The sequence below is a fragment of the Humulus lupulus genome, chromosome 2, assembly GCF_963169125.1.
Source record: "Humulus lupulus chromosome 2, drHumLupu1.1, whole genome shotgun sequence".
Lineage (NCBI taxonomy): Eukaryota > Viridiplantae > Streptophyta > Magnoliopsida > Rosales > Cannabaceae > Humulus > Humulus lupulus.
Genome location: NC_084794.1, coordinates 46,642,582 through 46,667,383, shown reverse-complemented (window position 1 = coordinate 46,667,383; position 24,802 = coordinate 46,642,582). Strand labels below are relative to the sequence as shown.

The following is a 24,802-nucleotide window of genomic DNA, read 5'->3' as shown; positions in this document are numbered from 1 at the left end:
AGATGGTCGTCTATCTGAACAAAGCAAAGGATCTGTAAGCCCAGTTTGATAGATACACTCTCCAGCAAGTGCCTCGTGATCAGAATTCCAATGCAGATGCTTTGGCAAAGTTGGCAAGTGCAAAAGATGTTGATACTCTAAACATAGTGCCAGTCGAGTGACTATCCATGCCCAGCATCCAAGCAACAGAAGCCACTCTGGTCATCCAGATGACGGAAACATGGATGGCGCCATATGTAGAGTATCTATCAAGCGGCGTGCTACCAGCGGACAGAAACCAAGCTAGGACCCTTCAGCGGCAAGCCGCTAGGTATATCCTGTTCAATGGAATCCTGTACCGAAGGGGATACTCAATGCCACTCCTGAGATGTATTACAAAGGAGAAAGCCAAAGAGTTGATGAAGGAGGTACACGAAGGCTTTTGCAGGGACCACACTTGGGGCGGGGGGGGGGGGGGGGGGGCAAAGCCTGTCAAAAAAGATCCTTAGGCAGGGATATTTCTGGCTAACCATGAATGAAGACTCCATGGAGTTCGTACGAAAATGTGACAAGTGTCAAAGGTTTTCTAAAATCCCATGAGCAGCTCCCAATGAGTTAAAGCAAACGCAGAGTCCATGGCCCTTTGCAGTTTGGGGAATAAATCTAATAAGATCTTTGCCTACAGGAAAAGGTGGTGTAAAGTATGCAGTGGTTGCCGTTGACTACTTCACCAAATGGTCCGAAGCTGAGCCACGCGCGACCATAACGACGAAGAAAGTGCTTGACTTCGTAGTCAAAAACATCATCTGTCGCTATGGATTGCCAAAGAAGATAGTCTCAGATAATGACACCCAGTTTGACAGTGATCTATTCATAGACTTCTGCAAACGGCACGACATTATCAAAAGCTTTTCTTTAGTCGCTCATCCCCAGGCGAACGAGCAAGTCGAGGCAGTTAACAAAACACTGAAGGATACACTGAAGAAAAGACTTGAGGAAGCCAAGGGAGCATGGCCAGAATAGTTGCCTGAAGTCCTCTGGTCATATAGAACTTCCCACCGAACAGCAATAGGTCATACCCCGTTTTCCTTGGCATACGGATATGAAGCCATGTTGCCTGTCGAGTTGGATCCACCTTCGCACCGCAGATTAACATACGACCAGGATTCTAACAGCCATCTACTGATGGAATCCTTGGACTCGATTGATGAAAGGCGTGAACAAGCCCAGCTCCGAGTAGCTGCATACCAGCAGAAGGTCTCCCGGTATTTCAACTCCAAAGTATGAGAAAGAAAATTCAATGTTGGAGACCTTGTGCTCCGAAGAGTTTTCCTTAACACCCGCGACCAAGCTACTGGAGTACTCGGGCCAAATTGGGAAGGACCTTACCAGATTGATGAAGTCCTTCAACCAGGTACTTATAAACTTGCACGCTTAAACGGAGATCCCGTTCCTCGCTATTGGAATGGAGAACACATGCGCAAGTATTATCAATGAACAATTCTTCTTAAGGAATTGGCTTGTATAAATTTTACTTTTTACAAGTTTTGTGTAAGTTCTTATTGATCACTCGTAAAGACATGTTTAGTCCATTTACTACAAGAATAAAAGGGACTGTGCTTCGCCAGTCATTTCTTGCCAACTATTGTATTTATTACAAGTATTTTCTCATTACGTGTGTTGTTTTGCTGTATTATAATTCTAATCGCATTGCTACGAGCAGTAACGTTAGGGCAGGTTCTAGTCAAGGCAAGTGACCAAGGACCTAAAGCTCCCCGATCACTTAGGGGGCATACAAGGTACAAGTAAGCAAAGCATATTGTTAAAAGGTATGTAAACACATGAGCAAAATAAGTGAAAGCATGCTAGGGCACTTAAAGTATTTTTCAAAATTTTGATATATTTTTAAATCAAACCAAAGTGTTATGCTAAGTTCGGTCATGCGAACAAATAGATGCTATAATAATATGCAAATCTATTATAATATCAAAGCGATCCTTTTACACCGCGAGCAATAACTGCTTGGATGTAATTGTTCAAAATAAAAGTAAGAGCTGCCCATGCAGCAAAACCAAAGAAAAATTGTATTGTCTTTACATCACAACCCGTAGGTCGTGTAGTTAAAAAAGAAAGAAATATAAAAAGAAAAGACTAAGGAGCTTGAGGAGCTGGAGGATCCTGGGGAAGATTCTGATCGACAGCTTCATTGTCTGCACCCTCCATCCCGGTGGCCAGCGAGATTTCGGGGGAAGCAGGGACCCTCGATCTTTCTTCTTCAGCCAGCTGAGCCGCGCAGCGAGCTAGCTCAGCTTCCCTCGCATTCTCTGGGAGGTAATCAAAGTTGGCACCCTGATTGTGCTTCCAGAAATTGTAGAAGCACCTCAGGGTGGCATTTTTGTACCTCTCCAAGTTGGCGGCGTTGGTTTTCTCCAAATCCCCAACTCGACCCTCCAAATCTCTGGTTTCTTGCCTGCTCGCGATTAGGTCTAGCTCAAGTTGCTTAGCCACTTTGAAGTTAGAGTGGTTGGACTCCTTTTATTGGTCCCTCTGCTCGCGAGCTTTTTCCAGAGACTTTAGCTTCTCCTCCAACTCCCTAGCCAGTTGGGCCTTTTCCGCAGTCACCGCCGCTAGCTGATCAGCATGTCTGGCCTCAACAGCTTTGAGTTCATCCTCGTGCTGTTGCTCCGAGGTCCTGGCCTACTCGGTGACTGCACCCAGGTGGATGCGGCCGGCAGTAAGGGTTAGCATGGCCTGCAGTCAGAACAAAAATTAGACAAACAATAAACTAACGAAGACCTGTTTTCACAAAAGGAGATGACTTACACTAGTGAACTCGTTCAGGGCACGATTTAGAATTGGGTCAACACCCATCGTCTCCGTAGCCACCACTGCCTCTTGGCAGCATTTGTGCTTCGCGATTTTGATGACCCTCTCCTTGATCAACTTGAAGGCGTGACCAACCATCAAGTTCCTGGGTGAGGCAGGATCCTCCTGCTGAGGTTGGTCAGATGGGGCGTCGGGAGAAGGAGTCGACCCGGCCGTCTGCTTCTCGCGGGGAGAAGGCGGAGTCACGGTGGCAGAGGGTCTGTCCTCCAAAGGGCCTGCGTTCCGGGCCTTCTTCGCTTGAGGCTCTTTGCTGCTCTCCACAGTATGTCTCTTACTGGCTTTCTTCTTGCTTGGAGGGGCAGCAGCAGCCTCTGGGGTGCTGTAAAGATCAAACATGTTGGAAGAGTCCATGCCTGGAAAACAAGAACAAAGTTAAACAGTGAGATAGCATGAATAGCCAAACACATTACATCAGATTAAGAAACAAAAAAGGATTGCAAAGTCCAATACCCGAGCTATTATTACTGGTCGCTACACTACAGACTCTACTAGTCTTACACTCATTCTTTGACACGAAGAAGTCTGGCCCTAAGTGTTGAGCATATTTAAAATTGCCGTCCCCGTCGAATAGATGACAGGGAATTGGCAAGCTGTCTAAAAGCGAAATTACTATACCGTTGTCATCCGACGAGTCGTCAGAGAGGTCAGCAGGCTCGGTGGCCTTTCGCTTTCCTTTCCCTGAGGGGGTCGAGGGCCTCTCTGCTTGAGGAGTGCCAGCAGGTTCCCTGATCATGACCCCAGTCGGTCTCCTCCGTGGAGGTGACGCATGAGGTTGCTGCTCGGGTTCCTCTTCGGCGCGAGCACTCCCTGCCGAAGGCCCCCTCGTATCCGATTGAGGGGCCCAGAGGCCAGCCAACCTAAGATTAGCCTCTGTAACCAGATTCTTGACACTCTTGTCAGCATCAGTCATGCTGGCTAAGAGTGCCGATCTTGACTCCATGCCTGGAGTTGGGTTTGGTCACAGCCACGGGCCTGGAAGACATCAAAAAGTTTAAGACATTGTGGAGGAAAAATTAAGTGAAGAATTCAGCCAGCGATACGAAAGTTTTACCTCCTCGTGCGAAAGCCAGGTTGTCCGCGACCAGGTCAGCCGTAAGGAAGTACTCTTGGTGGTACCTCCCCACGTTTGAGATGTGGGTTGTGTCAGTCAGGAAAGTACGCCCAGTTTTTTGATGACAAAGGTGGAAGAACCCCGTGCCTTCATTGGTTGGGGTTAGATTTAAGGTCGAACAGGTAGTTGACCTTATAAGGCGATGGCACGGGCCATTTTTTCTGGCTATACAGGATATAGAGTGTAGCAAGCATCCTATATCCATTTGGGGTTATTTGAAAGGGGGCAACTCCAAAATAGTTGGCCACCCCCTGAAAGAATGGGTGAAGAGGCAAGGTGGCCCCTGCCTCAATATGAAATTGCGACCAGGCGCTATAGGCGCCTCCAGGCAGATTAGCCTTTTGGTCTGGGTTGGGCTTGACTAGGGTCACCCATGGCAGACCGTATTTCCTTAAGTAGTTGGCGATCATTCTGATCGTCACCCTACTTTCGGAGACTACATGCCACTCAACATCCGGTTGAATAGCGTGTCGAGGGCGGGCATGTCTTTGGATGTTTGGGTCGGGAGCATTTTCATCTTGACCACTGGTCGAGGGAGCATCAGCCGTAGCAGCAGGCTGATGGGTAGTGTCGGATGTTTTTCTTTTCTAGGCCTTGGTTTTGGTACGAGCCATGTTTCGGGTCAAGACTGGGGAAGTGTTTGGATTGATACGAGAAAAGGGAATATCGGGTATCAATGTCAAGGGTTGTTCTTCTTCCTCGAGCAGTTGAGCTAACAGATCGTCGTCGATGGGTCTTTCTCCTCTCCACGTGTCTTGCATATAAACTGCAAACAGACAAAGGAGGAGATAAAACGCATAGCTTGGGAGCTTATGTTGAAAGTTGGAATAACGTTGCTCGCGTCTATGACCAGCATCATTCTAACCGAAACACTAAGTTTTATGCGAGCAGTTTGAAAAACGGATCAAAAAGTGAAAGTAAAAAGTTTTTCTGGAAAAAGCTTTTTCAACTCCAAAGGGGCGGGAAAAACCCAGTTTTTCAGCTAGCCTAAAAATCGAATTTTTACTTAGATTTTACGCCCTAAACCCATGATCCTGACTATCAAACTGATTCCTAACTTATATAGAGCAAAACTACACTACCCTATCAAGCATAAAATGGTATATACAAAATCTTCACACGTTTCTATCCAAGAACACAAAAAGTTTCAGAGCACAGAAGCAGCATGCATGGGATCTCAAAGGGTTAAACGTCAATTTTTTTTTTACCTGAATGAAGATTGGAGATCCTGAAAAGGAGTAGCTTTGGGTTTGCAGGCGAAAGATCCTTAGCAAAGCGACTGAAAACTTTGTAGTTCTAGGCTCTGGAATATAGTTCTTGAGAGTTCTTGGCAAAGAAATGGCATGTAAAGAGTTAAAAGAAGAATATGGGGATTATTTATAGAAGCTGAGGTGTGCCGAAAGGGCGTAATCATGAGTTACCTTTTCAAGGCATGGGGGAGTGTAAGAGCCGTCGGAATGATTTCTTGAAAACTGAAAAGGCATGATTGGACGTGATTAGGTCACAGTTTTCAAGATCGCACGAGAGGCTCTGACAGATTTCGTGGGGCATACGAAAAGTCAGTTTCCTAAGTTTACTTATTGCTGGTCGCAATAAATAAACTTGGGGGGCAAATGTTTATCCATAAATCAGCTGTTGATGATGTGGCAAGGAGTTACGACACGTAGCAGAGATATGGCTCGTCTATCGACCAACATTATTTCCACATGAAAAGATCAAGTTTTATATACGACCAGCTTGGTCGTATATTCGGTTCATTTATGTAAAGATCTGTACAGTTGTAATGATATCCGAGAATATCTCTTCATTATGACTTGCAGATCCGTTCATTAAGGATTGATATTATTTCCTAATTCATGTAACTCTTCCTGAGCCTATAAATACACAAGAAATAGCTAAAGGAAGGGGATCGATCTTTTCCTTTCAGAATTATATTGCTATTATCCATCATTGTATTGTTTTCTTCTTCCAAGGTTTGTGAAACTCAAGAACCCTAGTTCTTTGATCACACCTTTGGAGCTCAATACTAATAATAGTATCAAGTGGACGTAGGTCATTACCAATCACTGGGGCCGAACCACTATAAATCTCTGTGTTCTTTATCTTTTCATTAGATCATTTTCTCAAGCTCTATATTACTTTCCTGTCATTTTTTAAACTCCGTGTCGTTGACCAAAATTAGGGACAACACATCTCTTCCACCATCTATATGTTCTTCATTGTCTTCTGCTTCAGTATAACGTCCCAAAGTACCTAATAAGGCTTAGGGCCTTGATTAGGGGATCGTGATGGTGAATTATAGATTAGATATGATTACGTGAGTTATATTATAATATGATTAGATATGCATGTTTAGGTGTATTAAATATGCATGTGTGCCCATTTCTTATTGTAAGGGCAATTTTCGTAATTTGTCCCATTACAGGTATATTTGGAATATATGTGCATATATGTAATATATGTGTTAGACCACATTATTGTATGGATATATTTGGGTTACTCGGCACGAGACTATCCTAAGGAGCAAGTTAGTGGGAAAGTCACAACGAGACCAAATACCCGACTCGGGGTGAGTCAAGGGGTATTTTGGATATTTAGTGCATTACTAGTATATCGGATAATGGGAATAAATATTTGAGGATATATTCGGAGTTAGTGAGATTTGGAGGGAATTCTGGGAATTTTGACCATTTTACCCTAGGGGACATTTTTGATACCTCGAGCCTCAGGATTTACTTAGAGTTACTTGAACTCTAAGTAACCACACAAAAACACAAAACACTCAGCAAACACTCTCCCTCTCATTACTCTCTCTCTCTCTCTCTCATGTCCCTTGAGAAGTTCCTTTGAATTGTGAGGAAGAAAAATGCTAAAAACTTGGGAATCGAAGCTAGCTTAGGCTCGGGATTGCTTGGGGAAAAGCTTAGAATCGTTTTGGGCAGCAGAGGTATTGATTTCTAGCCTCAATTCTCTGTGTTTTCTCTGGTTTTAGTTAAGTTTTAGAGTTTTGAAAACTCAACTCTGAATTTGGAGATTTGGTGAGGTTTTTACCAAGTTTAAGCTTGGGTTTTGTTGGTAATGAAGTACTGAGTTGATTGGGAACTTTGTTTTTGGGATTTGGCTAGGTTTGGATAGGATTTCGGTGAGATTTGGCTTGAAGAAACAAGGGAAAAAACTGGATTTTCATGTCGAGTTGGCCTTGTTCTTGGGGTGTTGCGGCTCTCATGAACAAAGGGGAGAAATAGGTGTTGATTTACCATTTTGAGCCGCTGCGACTCTCTGACTTGGGGTGGGCTGCGACTCTTTTTCCTTGGGTCACTGCGCTTGAAAGGCTTATGAGCCCTAGGGAGGTCTTAAGTGTTGGAACTCAAACCTAAGGGCTCAGAATCGATTTTACTACCCGGTTTAGTAGAATTCAACGCCCCGATAGGACTCAGTATGGAAGCCTTTATTCGCTCGTTATTGATGAGATTCTATAACATGGTTGTGACTAAGTTATCACTTGGGGATCAGAACCGAGATCATGCTCGAGGGTCGTTCTTATTATATGTTGCACTCAAACCTTAGGTAAGAAAACTACACTCAATATGTGATATATGTGATGAGGGCTTGGCCTGGATGTTAAACATAATTATGAATAGGGCTAGGGCCCTTGAGAATGAACATGATTAAGATTATGATTGTGCTCGTTGATTAAGCATGCTTGAATGCTCTATATCTGGATAATTGTTCAATGATATATGATTGTTTGCATTATTTGCGTAATTAGGGCTTGGCTCCATTAGGAACATGGTTATTACAGTGTTTGCATTTAATTGGTAGAGATATATGATTAATATGTATGTATACTTGTATTATCTGAAGTATGCTTATCTGTATTTGGTTATCTAGTTGTCTGAATATCTGGTTAAGGCATTCAATTATTAGTCAAGGGCGACAATAGCGAGTTGTACGCTGGTCGAGAGGCTTAGGCCTAATAAGGTACGTACTATTACATTGGCCGACCCTATGGTCATTTGGAAAACAAAGCGCTTGGCTAGCTCTATGGTCACTTATCTAGGGTATAGGGCTCCAAGTTGACTTTATGGTTGTAACGTCCCAAACTTTCTAATAGGGCTTAGGGCCTTAATTAGCTTGTCGGGAGGGCAATAATTGATTTTGTTATGGTAATATGTGAATTAAATGATTATGTGATTAGAAATGCATGTTTAGGTGAATTCAATATGCATATGGATCCAATTTGGTTATCAGGGGAATATTTGTAATTTTAGACCGTTGAGGGCATATATGTGTTATATATGTGTATTGTGATTGATACCACGAGGGTGTGGTGATATATTCGTAATGTGCGATCCGGGAGGGTCTTAAGGAGCAGAATACCTGAATAGTCACAACAGGGTCGAATACCCGGCTCGGGAGGAGCCTAGGGGTATTATGGTAATATAGTATGTGTTCGGGAATTATCGAATAACAGATGGAGATTTAACGTTTGTTTAGGTGTATCAGGGATAAAATGAGGATCTATAGGAACACTTGAGGATTTAGCGGGATATGACAATTGACGGAATTGCCCTTGGTGACACTAGAGGATTTAGGATAGTCTCGAGGGCATTTTGCACTTTTCAGCTAGTGGATAAACTTAGACCTTAGGCAGCTGAGACTCTAGAGTCACTTAGAAGGAAAAATATTTTCCTTAGCATATCACACTCTCTCACTCAGGGCTCCCTCTGTCTCTATTTGGTGCTTGGAATTTGATGGAACCTTGAGGATTCTAGACTAAGGAATTGAAGACTAGGGGCTTGCTGTGCTTGGAGATTAGCTAAAGGTTTGAGGACATCACAGAGTTAAGGAATTTCAGTTATTATTCTGTTGAATTTTGTTAGAACTATAGGCTTGCATGTGAGTGAACTTTAGTTTGATTTTGAGCATTGATGAGTATATGAAATTGTTTATAGAGTTGTTAGGATGCCTAGGTTGTGTGGATAGGAAATCTAGACTCAATTCTGGGTTAAAATAATGTTTGGGGTGTAAATTATTGAGTTAGGCTTGAGGAAAAATGTAGAAAAGTGGTGCGAATTTTGGGTTTTAAGGCTCGAGTCGCGACCTTGTTCATCAGGCAACGCGATCCGTTTGAACATTGAGGCTTGGGGGCCTCGGAAATTTACCTAGGCACCGTGAAGTAGGGTATAGTGTGTCGTGGTCCGTGTCCTTCTGCAGACAGGGCTTGCCCTCTGACTTGTAGCGGGCCGCGACCCTAGGGGGCTGGGCGCGGCTCAAAATGGAAAAAAAGGTAAAATAAAGATTTTAAGCTTGGGAACCCAGTTTTGTATGATTCAAGATCCTGGAGGCTAAAGTAATATTCTAAAGTTATTGATTGGTTTAAAACTTGATGGATGGTTATTATGAATGCGTTGTGACTAGGTTATCAAAAAGGCTCGGGTTAGAGGATTGTGCTCGGGATCGCGGTAATCAATCAGCTCGGGACACAAGAAAGAAAACTATTCTCACTACAAGAATTTTTAGTATATATTACATTACAAAATAACACATATTTAGAAGCATTATTAATGGTTGATTAAAATAAAAACACGGAACTATTTTGGCGCCATATGAAATACACCTCTAGGCGCCAAATGAATTTTTTTTTGGGTCTAATCTCTCTCAGCCAAATTTTAATCCCTAAATCTAAGTTACCCAAACAATTTCTCTCAGCCTCCATCTCTCACTCTCGTCTCAACTCATCTCTCTCTGCCTCACAAAGTCACGCCGATTATCTCAAGCTTCCAGAGTTCTATCTCTGCCTCACGACTTCACGCTGACTATCAAAAGCTTTCGGAGTCCTATCTCTGCCTCACGCCGACTATCTCAGGTAATATTCTCTCCTGAGAGGCTTGGGACGATGGTGGATCGTGTGGCGACAGAGATATCTCAGTACCTTCATTTTTCTCGTCTTTCACTTTCTCGCCCTCTCATCTTTGTCTCTGTCCTTTGCAGGTGGCGGCGATGATGGGCTCTCAGTGAGGGAGCTTGGGATGTTGGCAAATGGATCTCGATACTCTCCCTTCTGTTTTGTTACTGAAAGTCCATTTTTCCATATCTATTTTGTTTTTGTATTTCTCTCTTCCCTTCTCTATGTTGGTCTTTTCCCCATTTTTTTTCTTTCTTTTTAATAAAATGGCCAAATAAGTTGTATGTATTTCTGTTTGTTTGTTTTGGATTTAGACAGAGTTGGAAGTTTTACAATAGGTTTTCTTTCATTTGTAAATTTGGTGTTCTTGATTTTCTTAGTTGTTCGAAGCTTTTTTTTCTAGTTTTGTTGCTTGTTAATTAGGAATATATATTTTGATTTGTTTTTTGAAATTGATTTGATAATCTGATATGAGAAATTAGTAAGGAAAGATGCTTTCATGATTCTTGATGGTGGTTTTGTACCAGGTCATCTCAACTTATATATTTCGCTTCTTTGTTTCTTTGAGTATTTCTTCATTTTCTTGTTGCCAAGGTTATTATTTTCTTGTTTCTTTGGGTTTTCTTTAACTTTTTGTTTTGTTTTCTTGATTTATTCAGATTTTCTTTCAAAGCTCCATTTTACCTTTCCTCTGTTTTTTCATTTCCTTCTCTTTCTACTGTTTTCTATTTTTTTTCTCCATTGATTTAGATACATTCTCTATGCCTCAATCTCTTTTGGCTAAGTAATCCCCCTTGCTTACGAGTAATTTCATTGATTTGATTTATCAATTTTGAATAACTAATTAATTGTTTTAATAAGGTTCAAGGAGTATTGAAAGATCCAAAATGTTCATGTGGGTCTTGAGGTATGTGCATCACTTGAAATAGATTTTTATCAATTCCAATTCTTAAGTATTTATATTGAAAAATTCAATCTGACTTGGCTTTTAGGTTTTAGTGCTTTTTCTTGAATGGGTTTTCAATTTTGATTTTTACTAATATTATGTGCTTAATATGTGCACATTTGGATATATAGATATGGAGATTTCTTTATTAATAATAGGACAAATCCATAATTCATGTGTTTTGATATGAAGTTGAAATTCTGCTCTTGTATCCAACTCTAGTTTCTGTTGGTGGTTATAGTTAATTAGTGTTGGAAGATTAGGATAAAATATGTTTGCACTTCAATCTATTTGGTTATCCGAGACAAAGATATATACTTCAATTATATATGTTTTGCTTTATGTTTGGTTATACAAAATCATCTTCCCTTGTCTCTGGTAGATGGCAAATCAATGGCATCTTTATCACCTGCTGCTAGTTTCCGTTGGTGGTACTACATATTGTTTTTTTTTTTTTAAAATGAATATTGAAGGATATTGTTGTATGGATATTTTTTTATTGTGTGAATGAATAATACATGTACATGTAATATATAGAGGAAAAACTGCTAACCATACACTTGTGCTACTCCCATTGGCTATACAAATAAATCAATATAGAGACTAGTTTGAAAACTAATCTGTACACTAATTTTATTTTGCAAATGATTAGTTTCATTTGAAAATCTTGAAGAGCATGTGTTTCAATCAAATTAAAAATTAAACACTAGAATCTAATTTTATAGAGACATCTTTTTTACAGGTTAGCTAACTAGTTAACACCTTTATTTTATTGCTATAGTTGAGAAGATGTTGAAATATGTGACTTGCTTCCATTCTTTTAACTAAGTCTATTATAATCAGTTATGAGATTCTTGTTTTTGCAGCTGGGTAAATTGCTTCCATGGCCACTCCTTCAAGAATTTCACTTTCACTACTTCCTGGTATGTTTTCTTTTGCAGCAGCTTGGATAGATGCAAAACTTGAGTGCATCACTGGTTCATTTCTTTTGTATATTAGTGCACATTTTTACAGTATTTTTTGGACTTTATTGCAGGCTCTCCCAACGATTGGCAAGGAAATAGTTGATGTTCTGGATATACTGCCGAGGTGGTTTTATTTACAACACATGTTTGTTGAAGGTATAGTTTATTTATTTATTTTTCAAGATTTTATATATCTTTGATTTTTTGCTCTCTTTAGGTGCATTTCCTTAATATTTAGTTATGTTTTTGACATGAATAACATGTGCTGAAATTAAGTATTTGTTAGAATATAATGATATATTAATTATTTTTGGTATTTTTAATGTTAGATGATAAATTTTAAAGTTCGTAATTAAAAGACGTAAAAAACTTATGATGAAGAGTGCCTAAGTAAAGTAATGCTCTCTTATGATTCCATATATGGTGAAATCAAAGAGTTAGATAGATCTCTCATATGTTAAATTAGTCATAGTTTATTTTATTATTTGGTTTTGAATAACAAATATGTATTTTATCCATGTTTTTATTTTGTTTGAATAAGGTGTCAACCTATTTATATACTCTTGCTATTTATAATTTTCTTTTCTGTTCTATACAGAAGCTGAAAGCTATTGTATGAATTATCATTGATACATTAATAATGCCATTTTAATCTAAATTAGAGTTTATTTATTTTATATAATTCCTGCTCAAGTTTTTTATACTATTCTTCTTGATTTCTCATGTCTTGATTTGGTTCTGACATAGCAGTCCTTCAAGAAAATAAAAAAGTGAAACTCGAGTAATAAGGTGAGATTTTATTGCTGAAATTTATAGTAGTACTTGTTTTAAAAATCTTACGGTTTGGTATATTTGTGGACTTGCTGGTTTATGAATTCGCTTATCTATATTTGTTGAAGGTATGGTTCTCCTGTGTTTTCTAAATATGCTTGGCAACAATGAGTTGATGCGTACACACTTCAGGTATCCTCTTGCTTTTTATCAAAGATTTTCTCTTTGTTCAGTTTCTAGGAAGAAGTATAGTAATGTTTGTTTTGCCAGCTTTACAATGGCATGTTGATTTAGCACTAAAGTTTGTGTGTTTGTTATCTATTTTTTTTTTTATGTATTGTTTCAACTAGTAAATTGTTGAAACAATAAATTGCTACTAGTGTAGATATTCCAACTTAGTAGCTTACATAAGTACTCGTGATTTCTCTCATCACTTGTTCTTTTTCTGCAACTCATAAGAACGAGATTCATTGGCAATGACTACTAAGAAACTAAGTTGTGATAGTTAAACTTATTGAGAGGTAACACCTTTGTTCCCATATCTGATGGATTTTTTTTTCTGTTGGCACCTTCTCAAATCTTTATTTTCCCTTGAGTAACCTTTTCTCTAATAAAGAGATATTTTATGTCTATATGCTTTGAACGATCATGATACATTGCATTTTTACATAAACGAACTGTACTTTGCCTATCTAAATAGATTGAGTATTGATGAATCTATTTGATGAGTTCCTCTTAATTTGTTTTTGTGCATACCAATTGTTTGTTTAATTATTGAAATATCTAAAGGGTTTTACCCCTGTAACTTGGAAATGGACAGTTTTTATGATACAATAGCAATGATCTGATATTGTATCCCAATTAAATCGGCCTTCAGAATTAGGAAATGGGTCTATCCACACTTCATTAACAAATATTCTATCAAGTCTAGAAAATATTCTTAGGCCTTCTTTTTGCTTATTAGACCAGGTGAATGAAGAACCACTGGATCTTAATTCAATCAAATGAGAGCAAGCCTTCCATTTCCTACTGTCCTCCACTTCTAAAGCTGAGATCTGCCTACCTCCACTACGATCATCATACTCAAAAACTGCATTAAAATCCCCTGCAACCAGCCAAGGTCTAGAGTTAGAATTAGAGATCTGAAGCTGAGCCCAAAGCTTTTTCCTCTCTTCCAAAGAGTTACTGCCATACACAAATGAAAGAGTAACATCCTGTCTAACTCCCTTTATTTGCACTTCACAAGTAACCAGCTGATCCATCTCTTGAACAACCACCTCTTGAATCAAATCCGGATTCCAAACCAATAATATACGCCCTTCAATAGCCTTACTACTATACCAATTCCAGCCCACAAAAACCTCATTCATCATCTCATCAATTTTACTGCTGTGTAGCTTAGTTTCCAGGAAACTACCCAGACCTATTTTATGAACAGAACAAAACTGTAACAAAGCTTGTTGCTTATTCCTCTTATTTAATCCCCTTATATTCCAACATAAAAGATTACACCCCTCCATTAGAAATATGAGGAAGATGAGAATCCTTATTAACATCCAAACTAATTCTCTCCTGCAAAACACTGAACTTATTAGCTTTCTTAGTGTGTTTTGTGGAAATTTTCTTTCTCAGACCTCCCACTTTCCTTGGTATAGACCATGTTTTCCCCTTCTCATCCGTCGAATAGCCAGCCTCATCTATTTCCTTATTAGTTACCATTTCTAGCTCCCTCAAACCTCCCTGGTGCACCAGCTCAGTACCCTCAACTTCATTCCCATCATCATTTTGATTGTCTGCCACTATCTTATTCTCATTGTTTGCTTCCTTCTGGGTCATAACCCCCTTAAAATCCCCTGTGCCCGAGACTGTATTCTGTTGTTTTGGTCTCCAAACTACTTCCTGAGCACTTTTACAGCTTGACTCAGTGTGGCCTAAACCCTTACAACAAGAGCATCTGGTGGGAAGCCATTCAAATTCTATAGGTTGTTCCATCAGTTGGCCTCTCTCATTGATAAAACTAATTGAGTGAGGTACTCTATCAGTAATCTCCACCTCCACTAGGACCCTATCAAATTTTACCATTGATTTTTCCTTCGTTACCCTATCCATCATCATAGGTTTCCCTATAGTGCTAACAAGAGCACTCAGACTTTTTAAACCCCAATATTGAAGGCCAAGATTTGGTAGCCTCATCCAAATAGGGACTGAATTCACCACCTTCATAGTATCTAAGTCAGTTGACCATGGCCTCAAAAGGACTGGTTTCCTATCAAAATGAACCACTCCTGCTTCCAAAACCAAATCCCTAGTTGCTTCATCCCTAAACTTGACAAGAGTATAACCTGCATTCATTCGGGATATTCGTTCTATACCCAGGTTCCCCCATATCCGATTAATAAAACCTTCAAAGACTACTAGAGGCGGGTTCGCTCCTAACACAACACAAACCAGCGCAGATTTCCAAAACGATGCCTCTACTTCAACCTCCTCTACATCAATCTGAGCTATTCGTATCCCTTCACGTATCATCGGCTCCTCGAAGTTGAGTCGGACTCCACCATTAGCTGTAAGGTTCCCCTGAAAGTTTGCCCACTTTTCCTTAGCCAATTCCTGAAAGTCAGTCTCCTCCGATTCATTCGCCCATTTCCGGGAATCAGCCTCTTTCTCAGGCGAAGGTTCAACGCAACCCTCCTGAAATATGTCCTCCCCAGCCTCTTGAAACTTCTCCTCTGAATCAGAAAAATACTCATCTACAATTTCTTCTCTAACTGGGACCTTCTCTAACACTTCATCAGGAGGTACATTATCCCTGTTGACAACCGTCGAAGATGAACGTAGACCAGGCTTCTGACCAGCTTTCTTACGCCTCACCATGGGGAGAGAGAAACCAGTCACACGCCTTTGCAATGTATTGTTTAAATTGTTCTCTATGCATAATCTGCCTCTGTTTTGAATTTTCTCTCTCTCCACTCTTTTGTCTACCTAACTCCCTTCCTAGACTTTCTCTCCTCTTTAAATTAGTTTAAGTATACATAGGGTGCAATGATATAAACTTGCCCAAGTCTTGTAAATCTAGCCAGGAGGAGAGACTTAGATATTGATATTCAACAATTGATATCCTTGCAGGTTTTTTTTTCTTCTTTCTCTTTTTTCATTAGTTTATTTTTTGTTTTCTGTCATTTCATGTATTGAAACTAAAATAATGTTGAATGATTATTGGTTGTAGTGGTTGTATTGGGCCTACTTTTCTTGTAATACTAAAGCATGCATACTGGGCTTTAAAAAGACTTAATTTTCAGTCAAATTTCTGAAAATTCCTATTTATTATAATACTCTTTCAAAAAGCTCATAATCATGCATTATGAAAACTTATATTTGTTGTAGTGATTATCATTCACATCAAATTTTCTTTCTATAATAAGTTCAGTAACTACATAATTTATTCTTTATTTTATAGTGGGCATTCCCTAAAACTTTAGCAATTAGAATATATATACATATATAACTTTTGTTTTGTTGTTTAAAAAAAAATACACTTATATGTGTAGAACCTTAGTGTAAAGATAAAAGACCAAGACATATTCCACACCTTACAGCAATATATGCTCGTAAGTTTATACATATATATATGAATTAATAAGTTCTAAATGTGCATAAAGTAAATAATAATAATAATAAAATTAGATATGAATACTTGGAATCCAAAAATAAGTAAATAACTCCATGGTATACTAGTTCGGAACTCTATTTCAATGCAGAGTATGTTAGCAAATGTTTCCACACTTAAAAAATCTATTGTTACTGCGTACCTTGTTTTTAATCCATTTATGTATACGTATAAGCATATAAATATAGATGCTTTTAGGGCTATATATTCTAGCAGAATGTAAAGGTTCAAAATCATAATCCATGTAATTTGATCTTTAGTGTAGAGATTACAATAAGTAATAAGCTTGTTGTTGGTTATTGGTTCCAATCAGCTTAGTTGACTTAACCGTTTTCTGTTAAGTTTAGTTTAGTTTTTAGTTATGATCTCTTTTTGTATATATAAGTCTCTTGTTTAAGTTTTGAGACTTAAGAAATTCATTCTACTATTTTGTACAGACTGAAACTTGTAAAGAGAGTTTGAAAGTTGTAAAAGAGAGAAATTGAAGAAGTAATAAGATTGACTGCCAGTGGAGTAGGCCAGAGATACTTTGTCTCTGTGTTCGAACCACATATATCTTGGTGTTCTGTTTTTGTTTTCAATTCTGTGTTTAATTCTTATCTTGTGTTGGATAAAGGCTTGTGTTCTTGACAGTAAGTTCTCTGCACAACAAAGCTAAACAATATTGATGCAGTCACTTAAATAAAACAGAACAGAGAGAAAAACTTAGGGAGAAGTAAAGCAAACAAACCAGCCCTTTCTTTGTTATATTAGTAGTTAGTATTTAGTATTTTGTCCAAATTATTTTTGAAGTTTCTAATACTTGTGGTCGTTCCACAGCCTGCAGGTTTAATTCGTGAACAAAGTAATGTCCTTGCTAGACAGGTAAATATCATAAACCTTTTTTTTTTATTCGCATAAAGATGTTGATATGAGTAGTTTTTTGATAGTGATGATAGTATACTTTATAAACTTGTTCTTTTTTTTTGAATTAGCTATTGTGATTTGTGTCAAGTTGCAGATTTGTTTTCTTAAGTATCAAGTTCTATATATTGTGATTGTGTCAAGTAACTTAAAGGAATTCGTGTTTGCTTAACTAAACATTCCCCTCCACCCTTTTTCTTTTTTCCATACTTCACATTGAACCTAATTGCAATGGCATCCTCAATACATAGGAGTTAAAAACGTGATTTGATCCATGTTTTGACTTTTGTGTAGTCAATATTCATGGTGATGTATGTATCTTTGATCTGTACCAAATGTGCTATTCATTTTATCTTATTTTCTTTCTGTTCCGATGTATCCATCTTTAATATGTAACTATCTAATGCATATATTTCATTTTGAAGTATCTTAACTTGAAGCGTGTAGTACAAAGTAGAAACAGAACACAGTTACAAGAACTAGAAACAAATCTCAATAGTTTAGCAAGAAGAAAAACATAACACAAAGGAAGATGCACCAAACCAGAAAACTAGTTTTTGAATAGTCACTTTATTGATCTTGTATTCACTACAACATTTTTTAGCACCAAATCAATTCAAGTCTTGCTGAATGCCTTGAATGAGCTTCGATTATGTTATGTCACATATAGATCTTATTGTGTGCAATCCAAGCAAGGAAATACTAAGGCTTATTATATTATATTATTTTATACAGTTTCTTATTTATTTGTTGAAATTTCTGTTGTTTTGAGGTTGTTGAGTATTCTACTCACAATGCATACATCTTCTGAAAAGGCTACAATGTCATTGTTGACTTCTTTATGGAAGAAGGTAATTTTTCATTCGAATATGCTAATGCAACACTTTTTTTTGGTTGGTTTTGCTTTTTTCTTTGGAACTGGCTACAACAACAATTTGGCCTTTAGTTTTGTTTAATGCATTAATATTCTAAGTTCATGATGTGGCTTTTAGTTTCTGTTACTTCATACATCATTCATGAAAACTAAGGCTATAGACACCAACAGGTAACTAGTACAAGATCTAAAAACTAAGGCATATTTACAATAGTGAGTAATACTATGTACAACAATTAATAAAAACACATTCAGTAATATTATTAGTGAATCTTTCTTTTTCAATACTACATATATATGGATCTGGCACAATGCTTTTCTACAATTGATTTGTTACTTTTGAAATTAATATATGTGATACTTTGTTGCTTTCTTTCTCATTTTCTGACAAGTTTATGTTCCCAGGTGTTTTGGCTTTCTATTGATTATCTTGCAGTTGCAAAGTCCGCAGTTGTGAGTTTCGATGCTTTCATACTCTTCTTAAAATTTTCTTCCTGTACTTCTGGTGGCCTTTTGACCTCTGGTTTGATACCATTTCTCTAATGTGTATTATTTGGTCTTTTGCTTCAGTTACCTCAACATATTGAGATACTTGTCTCAGCAGTCACTCATATCAATGAACCTGACAGCTTATATGGGATCATTCTGTCCAACAAGTTAAGTAATACATGTATACTTAGCTTTGAATTGTAGTTAAAGGTAAGTAATACAACTGAACAAGCTTTGCTATAATAGTTTTGACCATCTAGATTGGTTTCTTTTTTTTTTTCTTCAGATATTGTTGTTTTGAGATTTACTGATTTGTTAGTGATTTATCACACTCTTCCCAAAAAATTAACTTCTTTTACCTTAATTGTCCTTGTATGTTCCATGTGCCAAGGTTGTGTGAAAATTTAAAACCTTATCACTTGTATTCTGATGGACATCTATGAAAGAGGAGTGAAAGTTTGTTGTGCTCAACTTTCTTGCATCTGTCATTAACCTGTTGTTATAAATTCATGAAATAAGCATGTACTCATGGTTGTCCCTTTTTTTTTTCTTTTTCTTAGGGGTGATATCATTATCAGCTGACCTCTCTAGTGTAGTATTTACCATCTGTCTTTTTGGTCATCAATTATTTTGCAGTATGAGGCTGCTTGGCATGCTGGAAACTGGAATTTTTCCTTGCTTTACATGGGAGATAATTCACAGAGTGAGCAAAACTAAAAGTGGCCATTTCAATGAAAATCTGCACAGGTACAATGATGAGTTAAGATTTCTTTTTTACTTCAGTATAATTCTACCATCTATATAGTAGAACTTCTGGGGCATAGTTTATCTCTACTACAAGTACTTGGTCCACTATATAACTGAGATGGTCATACTGGACTTGAGGCTTTTTATTGTTAAAGAAATATTTCTTTCTTTTTTTAAAAAACAAATCTGCCTTGTATTTCTTGTAGAATAAAACGTAATACAACCATTACATATATATAGGGTTTATACAACTAATACTCTTAATTACAGAATAAAACGTAATAAACATAATTAACTACAAATCCTATAAAAAAGGAAATAACATCTATAATCCTTGATTTCCTCTTACTTCTTTCCAAGGATACTTTGGTAACATGCTATTATCTGGCTCTCAGTCAGCTAGAAACCTTTTGCTTGTTATTTTCTTTTATATCTGGCTCTCAAAGTCAGTTAGTTACCTTTTGCTTGTTATTATCTTTTATGTTATATACTGCTGAAATTGTATGATTTTTAGTTGAAAGGATTAACACATGACATTGTCATTGTTGTAATTGTTATTCCTCAAGAAACTAACAAGTGTGCTTACAGATATTTCGTTTGGTTTCCCTGTGGTTCACTCTATCAGATAGACAAGATATCATAACTAACATTGCATGGCCAACTGATAAAGTCATAATTAGGTAATTAACTTTTTTTATGTACTCTTTTAGTTTACTATTAATTTTAAGTTGAAGCATTAATTATTTAAATTTTGTTGTAGCTAAGAAAATGGACTCACAACAAAGACAAGTGCACAAAGGATGATGAATTGAAGGATGGAGCAAGTTTCATGCATGGTTTACTTTTGTGTATCTTGTAATGTTTCTGTTTTTCATTTTTGAAGTAAAAATTGTTCAAGATTATAAAATTTTATTATGTTATACTTTCAAACATAAGTTAGAATTAAGATCTCATGAAGTAGACACATTCATGGTTTGAATTAGTTATTGTTTAATGTAATACGTATGGTTTATCAATCTAATGAGAATTACATTTTATGATTAATTTTGATTTTTTTTATCAAAATAAAATAATGAAAATCTTTTAATTAAAAAAAACCTTATAAGTATCCTTATCATAATAAAATTTAAAATATATTATCCTGAATAAAGTAACAAAATTTTATTATTGGACTTTTAATATGTTATGATTTCGAAACATATTATAAGCGTAACAAATCGTTATGATTTATATAATATAACAAATTAAAAATGTTATCAAAATAATCAAATGTAACAGTTAAAAAGTGTTATGCATAAAGTATAAGATTAAACTTCAAATTTATAACCAAATACTCTAACTAAAAGTTATAATTTGAATATAATAGCAACTAAAAATGTGTTATTGAATAGTTTAAGATAACATTAAACATTACATTAAAAAACTGTTATAGAAAAGACAGGACTTTTAATAACAGGGGCTATGTTAGCGTTTTCAGAAGCATTATCAATACTCCCGATTAGCAGTTTTTAAGTGCTATGAATACTGTTTTTTCTTGTAGTGTCTACTCGTAGAGTAGGGCATGACCCTCTTGTCTGTGTTTCAGGGTGTGGCTCTATTATTTCTATTTAATGTATGTGTGAATATTGTGAATGTTATGTTGTGGTATGCATGTTTATGAATGAACGGCTAAAGCCGGGAACGACAAGGGCCGGGAATGGCGAAGGCCGAGAATGGCGAAGGCTGGGTATGGCAATTGGCTGGGATCGGTGTTGAGCATGCTGAGTGAGGGTCGCTAGGGACAGACCCACCAAGGGTGCTGTACCCAGTCGCTCAGTGCGGACCGGGAACCCAGGGCCTGGTAAAGCGCCTGGTTCGGTGTAGGCCGCAATGTGTTTAGACTGTAAACTATTGTGTTACTGTTATTAGATTGAGTTATACTTTGTATGCATTGAGTTTTCTTGCTGGGCTTTTGCTCACGGGTGCTCTGTGGTGTAGGTAAAGGCAAGGGAAAGATCGACCAAGCATGAGTATGGAGACCGTGGAGCGACGGGTAAATGTTCGGCCTACATGTCTGCCACGACCCGGGTTATTTTGAGGAAATGTACTGTAGTGGTTTGTTTTGTCGCTTAGGTCGATCGTATTTATATTTTTGAGATATAATACATTTTCTAAACAATATTTTTGGGATCCCAAATGTATAACTTCTTATGATTACAATGAATGTCCAAATCTTTATAATTAATGTCGTTAAACGAGTTTTATTTCAATTTAGTCACCCTTTTAACCTAATACATCGATTAGTGAGCTAGTGGCACATTTATAAATCACATGGTAACGACTTTAAGGTAGTAGGGCGTTACAATGGTCATCTATTCAGGGCACCAGACCCAAGAATGATCCTATGATCATTTATTTGTAATTGTATGCATGCATGAGTAGGTTATTACTGCTGGGCATGCTAGATATGCATATGGAATCTGTATTTACTGTTTAGGCATATGTTTAAGTTTTTTTGTTGAGCCTCGTCTCACGGTTGCTACGTGGTGCAGGTAAGAGGAAAGGGAAGCTGGATCAACCATGAGTTGGAGAGCTTCGGTGGCGGCGTGTACATATGCAGCTGCTCGACCACCACGACCGGGGTTATCTTGGAGGAGCTAGGGTTGTATCCCTTATTTTGTCACCTAGGTCGGCTTGGCTTGTAACTTTTGAATTATATTACCCTTTTAACATTATATTGGGATCCCATGTATGAATGTAAATATTTTAATGAAATATTAAATCATTTTTAATAAAAAATTTGAACCCTAACCTTTGTCATTAACCTTAGTTACATGTTCATAACCAAGGGACTTGATTAGCAAGTCTAGCACTATTTAAAGTACACAGTGTAACAGTCCTGGATTAGGAGGACGTTACACTCAGCTTGTTCATTTGGAGCCTTGTCCTTGTCAATCTCCACCTCAATTTGTGAGCTTTTGTTTAGTGCATTTTGACCATCTGTAGCCTAGGCTTTGAGGGTGTCTTTATAAATCTTTTCTTCTTAAAATGTGACATCTCTACTGATGAAAAACTTCTTGGGAACTCCATGCATGATGCTCCACATTTTGTAGCTTTTAACTCCCTCGGGGTAACCCAGAAAAATGCACTTTCTGGCTCTTGGTTCCAGCTTGTCCTGTCGAACATGGGCATATGCCAAACACCTAAATATTCTTAGATGTCCATAGTTTGCAAACCTTCTTGTCCAAGCTTCAATTAGAGTTTTAAATCCAATAGTTGAGGAAGGGAATCTGTTTATCAGGTAGCAACCAGTGGTTACTGCTTCACCCCAGAAACTCTTTGGCAAACCCGAGTAAATTAGCATACACCTTACTCTCTCTAGAATGGTTATGTTCATCCTTTCTGCTAGGCCATTATGTTGAGGTGTTCTAGGGAGAGTTAGATGTCTTCAATGCCATGTTTCTTGCAGTACTGAGTAAACTCAACAATACATAATTCCAATCCGTTGTCGGTTCTCAGTTTCTTAAGCTTCTTACCAGTTTGATTTTCGAGTAATATCTTCCATTTTTTGAACTTTTTAATAGAATCATTCTTATTCTTCAAAATATACACCCATACATGCCTTGAATAATCATCTATAAAGGATAAGAAGTACCTTGCTCCTCTTTTGGATACTGTTCTTGAAGGCCCCCATAATTCAGAGTGGGTATAATCTAATATCCCTTTTGAAACACGTAGACCAGTTCCAAACTTCACCCTAGTAGCCTTCTCATTCACACATTGCTAACAGAAATCAAACTCCAGTATTTGATCTTTACCAAATACACCTTGTTTCTTGAGAACCTTTAATCCTCCATTGCTAATACGATCGAGTCTCCTGTGCCAAATCATAGCAGAGTTCTTGAAATCCTTCATGACATCATTAACTTGAGGCTTCATAGTACTCCCTTATAGAACATATATCCCATTCTGTTTTGCTCCCTTCATCACAATCATTGAACCTTTTAAAACCTTCAAGATTCCATTTTCGATTTTCCATGACACCCTTCTTGATCAAGCATAGCCACATAAATAAGGTTTCTTTTGATTTCAAGAACATGCCTGACTTGTCTTAGTTTTGTAATAACTCCACCATTCACGATCATCTTGATCGTTCCAATTCCAATTAGTGAACATGCTCGATTGTCTCCCAGTTTTACAGTTCCACCTTTAATTTCCTGATAATCATTGAACTGAGACTTATCAGGACAGATGTGAAATGTGCAACTTGAATCAATAACCCAACTTTTCTTGGAACTTTCATTTGAAACAATAAGAACACCAACACTATCATAGCCTTCACTATCATCTCCTTCTGATGCAATATCAACATTTCCAGATTGGTTATTGTTGTAGCTTTTCAAAACTCGACAGTCTTTCTTTAGATGTATTGTTTTGTTGCAGATGATACATCTCCGTTTGAGTTGATGATGATTTTCCCTTGCTTTGATTATTCTATTCTCTGTTCTCCTTCTTGAAAGATTTCCCACAGACCATCAATCCATCCCCAGAACTCTCTTCCTTGAGCTCTGATTTTCTCTTCATTTCTTTAGACATTAGAGCATTTTGGACTTCTTCCAATGTTAAAGAATGTTTACCATAAATCATGGTATCTACAAAATGTTCATAACTCTCTGTAGGCAGTGAGTTTATAACTATGATTGCCTGGTCTTCGTCTTTAACCTTGATATCAATGTTCTCTAAATCAAGGATGATTTTGTTGAAATCGTCAAGCTGATCTTCAATTCTTTTACCAGGTTGCATCTTGAATGAGTAAAGTTTCTGCTTCAAGAATAGTCAATTTGCCAATGATTTTGTCATGTAGAGTGTCTACAACTTCTTCCAAAGGCCAGCAGCTGTTGTTTCCTTCGAAACCTCCCTCAATACTTTGTCCCCAAGACTCAAGATGATTGCACTGTGAGCTTTCTCCAAAAGACCAGTCATCTCCTTCTCAGTCTTGTCCTTGATGTTGCTCTCACCAAATAAAGCATATTGAATTCCTTCATGTACCAATAGGGCTCGCATCTTCACTCTCCACAAACCGAAGTCATTCTTCCCAGAAAACTTTTCAAGATCAAACTTGGCATTCCCCATCTTCTCCGATTGTCCACCTAAATCTTGAAACTAAATTCAAGACTCCTTTCGAACAACCTGGCTCTGATAGCAGTTTTTATGACAAAATATCAATCTCACATGCACACACTCAAGCTTCCAAAAACATCCAAGAACTTAGTTCTCTACACTGTATTGAACACACACACACAACAACCAAGAAGAAAACAATTGATCTAGAAACTCTGTTTATGCTAGAATATATCTTGCATATATTCCATTTTTATTGTATATATCTTTATTTAGTAAGTATATATATTCAGTTACCTTAGTTTTAGCAAATGACTGATTTTATTGTATTTATCATGGCTGATTTGTAGCCTTGATTTCTCTCTTGTACATTGTATATATTGTGGATAGATCAATGAAATCTTCACGGAATCAATTTCCTTCATGGTATCAGACACGGTTTCGATCCCTGTTGAA

General features: G+C 37.5%; 1 long non-coding RNA gene across 2 annotated transcripts; it reads left to right on the top strand.

Annotated features, from left to right (window-relative positions):
* The first annotated feature begins 15,526 nt into the window (after window positions 1-15,526).
* LOC133816008 (uncharacterized) lies at window positions 15,527-20,190 on the top strand. 2 transcript variants are annotated; one of them, XR_009884951.1, is made up of 5 exons: window positions 15,527-15,692; window positions 18,416-18,463; window positions 18,581-19,246; window positions 19,835-19,926; window positions 20,007-20,190. It is a non-coding gene; the product is annotated as an uncharacterized LOC133816008 (long non-coding RNA). The 2 variants fall into 2 exon arrangements; XR_009884949.1 differs by lacking the exon at window positions 15,527-15,692 and having other exon boundaries at window positions 18,206-18,463.
* Window positions 20,191-24,802: the final 4,612 nt, after the last annotated feature.